At 42.0% G+C, this 8,848-nt stretch overlaps 1 non-coding gene across 1 annotated transcript; it reads right to left on the bottom strand.

Annotated features, from left to right (window-relative positions):
• Positions 1–1,025: 1,025 nt before the first annotated feature.
• LOC114809857 lies at positions 1,026–1,163 on the bottom strand. Its single transcript, XR_003757630.1, has one exon. It is a non-coding gene; the product is annotated as a small nucleolar RNA SNORA7 (small nucleolar RNA).
• Positions 1,164–8,848: the final 7,685 nt, after the last annotated feature.

The following is an 8,848-nucleotide window of genomic DNA, read 5'->3' on the forward strand; positions in this document are numbered from 1 at the left end:
GTGAGTCTGGCTTCTATGTTCAGAAAGACCATACGGCCTCAGTCAGTACTGCATTGCAGCTGAAAACTGGAAGAAAATGGTCAAAGACAAATGGGCAATGTCATCATGAAGAGATGGCTCTTCTCTTGGAGCCAACTCTTCATGTGTGGAGAGAGATGAGAAGGAAAGAGAAAAGTCAGTGCCAAGAGCTGAAACCATTAAGCCCAACAACACAAAAAGTGACAACCTTTTTGTGTGCCAAAGTAGCTGGGGCAGTAGATTCCCTATTTACCTTTCCACTCATAGGTGAACATTACCGTCAATACACTGGGAAGAAGCGTGGCCTAGTGGGTAGACCACAGGCCTGGGAGTCAGAAGGGTCTAAGTTCTAATGCCGGCTCTGCTACTTGTCTGCTGTGTGACCTTGGGAAGGTTACTTCATTTCTCTGTGCCAGTTATCTCATCTGCAAAATGGGAATTGAGATTTTTAGCCCCATGTGGGACAGGAAATGTGGCCAACCCAATTTGACTGTATCTACCCCAGGGCCTAGTGTCATGCCTGTACATAGTTAGCACTCCACAAATACCAAAATCGTTATTATCCTGTGAACAGTAAGCATTTGAGAAATATCGCTGATTGGCTGCTGTCTTTGATTATGTAAGCACTTAGTACAGTGGTCTGCACACAATAAACACTCAATAAATACGATTGAATGAATATGAAGAGTACTGTTGCTTAATATTTAAGAATATGATACTCAATATATTAAGTATTTGTATGTATACATTGCATCCATAGATTTGTAAATACTTAATCTTTTCTTGTCTTAAGCTGTCTAGGCATTTGCAACCCATAGTGACATCACGGACTCATCTCTCCCATATCACCCTTCTCTCCATCTGCAATTGTTCTGGTAGTGTATCCGTAGAGTTTTCTTGGTAAAAATACGAAAGTAGTTTACCACTGCCTCCTTCCACACAGTAAACTTGAGTCTTCACCCTAGGCTCTCTCCTGTACCGCTGCTGTCCAGCATAGGTGAGTTTTGACTTGTAGCAGATTGCCTTCCACTCGCTAACCACTTCACAAGCTAGGAATGGAATGGGTGTGCCTCTGCTTGACTCTCCCTCCCATAGTGGAGATTGGTAGAGTACTGGAAACTCTCCAGGTGCAACCCTGAGGGGGGAAATACTTAATGGGGTTGTGGAAAATGTTATTTTGAAACCCTTTATAGATCTCTTCTAGTTGAATAAATTTCTTTCTGTAACTGTTTTTTCCTTTATTTAAATGTTAACTCCCTAGACATCAGGACAGTCTGTACCTTTTACACTTAGTAGAATTTTGTTCCATTCTCAAAACAGTCATGTCTATTGTAACTCATTTATTCGATGATGAAAATGACTCTGAGGACAAACAAGCAAGATGTCTCTCTAGTTGATGGGGAATGAGAAGTTAAAAACAAAGACTTTTAAATTGACAATGACCTAAACTGTGCCAATCCAACAGTTTACTTGAAAGTGACCTCATGAGACAGGATTATACCACTGCCTGTTATCTTCAACACTTGGTCTTTAAAGAGGGTGTGAAAACTTCACAGCAATTTTATTTTTAACAAGCTGTTTTATCTTTAGCATTCTGTCTTAAGGAACCAGTAAGAGACAGGAAGAAGGGAGCAGACTGCAGTGCTTTAAAACTGGTTTCATTTCCAGCAACATGTCCAAAAGCTGACTCAGAGGGTCTGGAGCTGGATTTAGGGATATGACATGAGCTGTGAGGATAAGGAACAAAAGAACATAAGGTCAAGGTCATTACTGGGTCAGGCCAAAGTGAAATTTAGACCAGTATTTGTTTCTGGCACTGGCAACAAGAGAAATAATGAAACAGTCCTTGTGGAAAGACCTCGGGCCTGGTAGTCAGAGGACCTGGGTTCTAATTCCTTTCAGCTCTGTCATCTGACTTGGAAAAGTCATTTAACTTCTTCAGCTTCGGTTTCCTCATTCGTAAAATTGGGATCGACTAAGCTGTTCTTCCTTCAGCTTGAACTGTGAGCCTCATGGGACAGATAGAGACTGTGTCCTGCCTGATGACCTGGTCTTTACCCCAAACATTAATACAGTACTTGGAACCTAATAAATTATTATTATTATTATCACTTTTAATATAGTCATTGCCAGCCTCTCATACTTCCCTTTCAGAATTGAGAGGTCAGTGATGGCTTGGCTAAAAAAGCAAGATGGAGGGAAGTGGCTTATCCATTGTTCCCCTTGCAAAATTGGGAGTGCCACAGCCCTAAGGACTGAGTGGGAAAGGAAAGGATCAGGAAGGGCAGTGTGGTAGTCCCCTCCCAAGCCACCTCTCCATCTCCTTGACCCCACGGTTAAGTTGGTCTCAGTTTGTGGGAAGGAAGCATGTCTGCCAACACTGTTGCATTGAACTCTCCCAAGCGCTTAGTACAGTGTTCTACACACTGTAAGCACTCAATAAATACCATTGACTGATTGAGGCTGATACTGAAGAAGGTACCAGCTCATCCAAGCACAATTGTCAATGTTAAAAATAAAAAATGACCTGCCCTGGATGATGGTGGGGCATTGAGAGAGGAAGGATGGAGTGGGGGGGCATAATGGGTAGGGAATGGGACCTGATAAATAGGGAAATGATTTGTAGGAAGGAGAGAGGGAAAGTTTGAAGGTGGGCAGTGATGCCAGAGAGGCCAAAGGGCAGAGAGTGGACTGGGGAAGGGTCAGAGTTACATAACTGATTAACAGGGGAGTCACAAGGAGGGATCCACACTTTTATTTTATCTCTGTTGAAGCTCTGTAAGCTAAAGGTAATGAATCACTGCACTAAGCACTTGGGAGAAACAAAATAACAGAGTTGGTAGACATGTTGCCCACAAAGAGCTTACAGTCTAGAGAAAGAGAGAGAGATTCAAAAAATAAATTGTGTATATATATATATATATATATATATAAATGCTGGGGAGCTGATCCAGGGGTGAATAAAGGATGCAAATCCTAGTGCAAGGGTGATGTAGATGAGAGTAGGAGAAGAGAAAATTAGAGCTTAGCTAGGGCAGGCCTCTTGGAGAAGATGTGATTTTAATGAGGTTTTGAAGATGGGAAGAGTGAATGTCTGCTGGGTATAAAGAAGGAGGGAGTTCCAGGCCAGAGGAAGGACATGGGCAAGGGAACAGCAGTAAGCTAAAAGAGATTAGGGTACAATGAGTAGGTTGGTGTTACAGAAGTGATTTGTGATGGCTGGGTTATAGTAGGAAATCAGAGAGGTAAGGTAGGAGGGGGCAAGGCAATCAAGTGCTTCAGAGCCTATGGCAAAGATTTTCTGTTTGATATGGAGGTGGATGGGCAACCACTACTAGAGGTTCTTGAGGAGTGGGGAAACATGGACTGAACAGTTTTGAAGAAAAATGATCTGGGCAGCAGAATGAATTGTGGACTGAAGTGGGGATATAGAGGAGGCAGGAAGGTCAGCAAGGAGGCTGATGCAGTAATCAAGGCAAAATAGGATAAATTTTTAACATGGTACCAGTTTGGATGGAGAGGAAAGGGTGGATTTTAGTGATGTTGTGAAAATTGAACCAACGGGATTTGGTGACAGATTGAATATATGGGTTGAATGAGACAGATGAAAAAATGATAATGCCAAAATTTTGGGCTTGAGGATGGTGGTGCTGTTTACCTTGTTGGGAAAGTCACAGAGGACAGGACTTGGGTGGGAATATGAGGAGTTCTGTTTTGAACATGTTAAGTTTGAGGTGTCTATGAAACATCTAAGTAGAGATGTCCCATAGGCAGCGAAATATACAAGACTGCATAGAAGGAGAGAGAACAGGTCTGGAGACATAGATTTGGAAATCATATGCATAGAGATAGTAGTGAAGCAGTGGGAAAATAGGAGGGATCCAGAAAGGAGTCTTGAGTAACTCCCACAGTTAGGGTGTGGGAATCAGAGACGGGGCCCACAAAATAGACTAAGAATGTGCAGCCAGAGAGATAACTAGGAGAGGACAGTTTCACCTAAGCCACGGCTGGATAATATTTCCAGAAGAGGCCATTTGAAAGTGGCAGAGGCAGCTGAGAGTTTGAGGAGGATAAGGATCGAGTAGAGTTCATTGGATTTGGCAGTAACGAGATCAGATTGGAGTAAACTGAGCCCTAAAGTGAGATTGGTGGGTGAAATCCGACCCAGTGTAATAAAGTCAAAACAGTGGTAATTAAGAAACATCAAATGTGTTGTTCAAAGTAACTCATAAGGCTGAAGTTCATTCACTCACTTGTATTTACTGAGAATTTACTGTGTGCAAAACACTGTACTAAGCACTTAGGAGAGCACAGTATAACAAAAAAAGGACACATTCTTGCCTACAACAGCCTCACAGCCTAGAGAAGAAGACATACATTAATATAAATAAATAGATAAATTACTGATGTATACAGATATGTACATATGTGCTGTGGGGATGGGGGGGGGGGATGAATGAAGGAGCAAGTAATAGTGGCACAGACGGGAGTGGGAGAAGAGGAGAGGAGAGCTTAGTCAGGGAAGTTGAAAGCTATGTATTTTGTCCTTTCTGAAATCAAATGACTAAAACTACACCAAGTATTCCAAGGGTGAATATACCATGGTTTTATATTGTGGTCAAGCATTTTTCTCTGGGGGAGGGGGTTATTATTATTAATAGTAAATATAATAATAATAATGATATTTGTTAATTGCTTAATGTTTGCCATGCTCTGCCTGCTCTGCCTCTTGTCAGCAGTGTGACTGTGGGCAAGTCACTTAACTTCTCTTCACCTCCGTTACCTCATCTGTAATATGGGGATTAAGACTGTGAGCCTCATGTGGGACAACCTGATTCTCCTGTATCTACCCCAGTGCTTAGAACAGTGCTCTGCAGATGTTAAGCACTTAAAAAATACCAACATTATTATTATTATTATTATTAAGCACTGGAGTAGATACAAATAATCAAGTCTGACATGGATCTTAAAGTCTAAGTAGGAGATAGAAAAGGTACAGAATCCCCAATTTATAGATGAAGAAACTGAAACAGAGAGAAGTGAAATGATTTTGCCACAGTCACTCAGCATAAGTGGTAGAGGCAGAATTAGAACCCAGGTCTTCTGACCCCCTGGCCCACGCTTTTTGCACTAGACCATGCTGCTTCTATATCTTTCCTGGTGATGTTATGCATTTTTTTGTCCTTTTTAGATACTGCCACACAGACTAATCTACAAATAATATTCATAGTATTTATTAAGTACTTACTATATGCTAAGCACTAGGGTAAAAGCAACATAAGCAGAATAGACTCAGTCCCTGTCCCACATAGGGCTTACAGTCTGAGGTGAGTGGAGAACCGAAAACTAAGACATAGTGAAGTTAATAATAATAATAATGTTGGTATTTGTTAAGCGCTTACTATGTGCCGAGCACTGTTCTAAGCGCTGGGGTAGACATAGGGGAATCAGGTTGTCCCATGTGGGGCTCACAGTCTTAATCCCCATTTTACAGATGAGGGAACTGAGGCACAGAGAAGTTAAGTGACTCACCCACAGTCACACAGCCGACAAGTGGCAGAGCTGGGATTCGAACTCATGAGCCCTGACTCCAAAGCCCGTGCTCTTTCCACTGAGCCACGCTAAGTTGTGTCTTGCCCCAACTCACACAGTGGGCAAGTGAAAGAATAAAATAAAAACCCAGGTCCTCTGGCTCCCAGAACCATGCTCTCCCCACTAGATCATTGTGCACCTACAATTATCAGTTGTTTCATCCTGATATGTTTCTACTGTTCCCTGCTTTATTTTTATTCTTTTCCATGTTTAATTACCTACAATTAGTGTTTGTCTGCTCTGCAAGCTATTTAAGGTAGGGGATGCATGTTTGGTTACTATTCCCATGCATTTATTAAAGGGTCTAACACTTTTAGCTACTCAGTGAATACAATTTTTTAATGATATTTGTTAAGTGATTACTATGTGCTAGGCATTGTTCTACACACTGGGTTAGATACAAGTTAATCAGGTTGGACACAATCCATATCCCATGTGGGGTTTACAGTCTCATTCCCCATTTTACAGATGAGATAACTGAGGCACAGAGAAGTTAAATGACTTAGCCAAGGTCACACAACAGACAAATGACAGAGCCAGGTTTAGAACCCAGGTCCTTCTGACTCCCAAGCCTGTGCTTTATCCACTTGGCCATGAGTTAAATCAATCAACCATATTTATTGAGTTTACTGTGTGCAGAGCACTGTACTAAGTGCTTGGGAGAGTACAATACAACAGAGTTGGTAGGCGCTTTCCCTGCCCACAACAAGCCCCATGACTAGGCTTTCATTTCTCCTATTAGTCCTCCCTCCTGCAACACCTATTCACTTCCTCTGTACCACTTAAGCTTGTTAATCACTCCACCCAAACCCCAGAGCAACGATGTATATATTCCTAATTCCCGTATCAGTAATTTATTTTTAATGTCTGTCTCCCACTCTAGACTTTAAACTCCTTGTGGGAAAGGAATGAGTCTATCAACTCTGCTGCTTTGTTCTCTTCCAAGTGCAATATACCATGCACAGTAAGCACTCAATAAATACTATTTATTGATGAATACACGATCTCTTTCTCGACTTGGGACTAATAGCTTCAAACCTCTTGTCTAGAAGTTGTAATTTAGATTATTTTTCCATAGGTTCAGTGTATTGTACTTTGCTCAACTGAAGCTCATCTGTCATTTTTTGATCTATTCAATCAACTTTATAATGTCTTCCTGGAATTTATCTCCATCTTCCTGATCCTTCACTCTCAGAAGTGCTTATTATGATCTCCAAACTTAGAGATTTCACTGTGCACTCCTTCTGCCAGATCATTTATGAAGATGTTAAAGAAGACCGACCTGACCCAGTTCCTTGAGGACCTTAATATTTACACTCCCCATTCCGTTTTTTACTATCTTTGATTCAGCCATAACAGAACATTCGCTCAAATTCCACCATTTTTTGGTTATTTATAAATTGTTTTAAAGACAACCCTGCCAATGGCCTTCTGAAAATCAAAATATAGTATATTCACATACTTACTGAACCCTTTAAAGGATGCCAACAGATAATTATTAGTGAAGCATGATTTCCCCTTACATAAATCACTTTTTTTCTTACTGGTTTGTGTTTTACTAAGGGCTTATTGACCCTACACTTCATTAAAGATACTACCAATATCGCCAAGATCCACCCTTTCCTCTCCACCCAAATGGCTACCTTACTGCTACAGGCTCTCGTAATATCCCAGCTGGATTATTGTGTCAGCCTTCTCTCTGATCTCCCTTCCGCCTCTCTCGCCCCGCTCCAGTCTATTCTTCACTCCGCTGCCCGGCTCATCTTCCTGCAGAAACGATCTGGGCATGTCACTCCCCTTCTTAAAAACCTCCAGTGGTTGCCTATCAACCTCTGCTCCAAACAAAAACTCCTCACTCTAGGCTTCAAGGCTCTCCATCACCTTGCCCCTTCCTACCTCTCCTCCCTTCTCTCTTTCTACTGCCCACCCCGCATGCTCCGCTCCTCTGCCGCCCACCTCCTCACCGTCCTCGATCTCGCCTATCCCGCCGTCGACCCCTGGGCCACATCCTCCCGCGGTCCTCGAATGCCCTCCCTCCTTACCTCCGACAATCTAATTCTCTTCCCCTCTTCAAATCCTTACTTAAAGCTCACCTCCTCTAAGAGGCCTTCCCAGACTGAGCTTCCCCCTTTTTCCCTCTGCTCCTTCTACCCCCCGCTTCACCTCTCCGCAGCTAAACCCTCTTCTCCCCCCTTTCCCTCTCCTCCTCCCTCTCTCCCGTCCCACCCCCTCAGCACTGTACTCATCTGCTCAACTGTATATATCTTCATCACCCTATTTATTTTGTTTAATGAGATGTACATCACCCTGATTCTACTCATTTGCCATTGTTTTTTTTGAAATGTTCTTCCCCTTGACTCTATTGCCATTGTTCTTGTCTGCCTGTCTCTCCCGATTAGACTGTAAGCCCGTCAAAGGGCAGGGACTGTCTCTATCTGTTGCCGATTTGTAGATTCCAAGCGCTTAGTACAGTGCTTTGCACATAGTAAGCACTCAATAAATACGAATGAATGAATGAATGATTGAAAAGAATAGAAGTGAGACACTTATTCTCTAAACTCCAGGGCCATTTTCATATATATTTAAACAACCTTTCCTAATTCATTTGATATCTCTTGCAAAAAACCTCTTCAAATTCCATTTTTGACTTGTATAATTTCTTGTGCACATTTGACCTGAAAATCTCTGCTAGTTCTCCAAGAGTTCTTCCCTCTCGTGACTTTTGATAGGCTTTTCACATCTATTAATTTTAGTGCACCATATTCTGGCAAGTGCTTATAAGAGTGGGCTACACAAAGTGCTCAATAAATAACACTGATGGACTGATTTGGCCTGGTAGAGTTGGGCGGGTATCAGGATCACAGAGTGGATAACAAGAACTAAGCCCCAGAATCATTTTTATTATTAACCATAATAACAGCAATGATAATAAAAGTAATAATGGTATTTGTTAAGGGCTTACTATGTGCCAGACACTGTGTTGAGCCCTGGTGGGGAAATACAAGTAAATTGGATGGACAGAGTCTCTGTCCCATATTGGGCTCAGTCTTAATGCCCATTTTACTAATGAGGCAACTGAGGCATAGAGAATAAGAAATAAATAAAAAAAAAAGTATTTGTTAAGCGCTTACTATGTGCCAAATACCATTCTAAGCGCTGGGGTACGCACAGGAAAATCAGGTTGTCCCATGTGGGGCTCACATTCTTAATCCCCATTTTACAGAGGGTAACTGAGGCA

Source organism: Ornithorhynchus anatinus, chromosome 2 (assembly GCF_004115215.2).
Source record: "Ornithorhynchus anatinus isolate Pmale09 chromosome 2, mOrnAna1.pri.v4, whole genome shotgun sequence".
Taxonomy (NCBI): Eukaryota; Metazoa; Chordata; class Mammalia; order Monotremata; family Ornithorhynchidae; genus Ornithorhynchus; species Ornithorhynchus anatinus.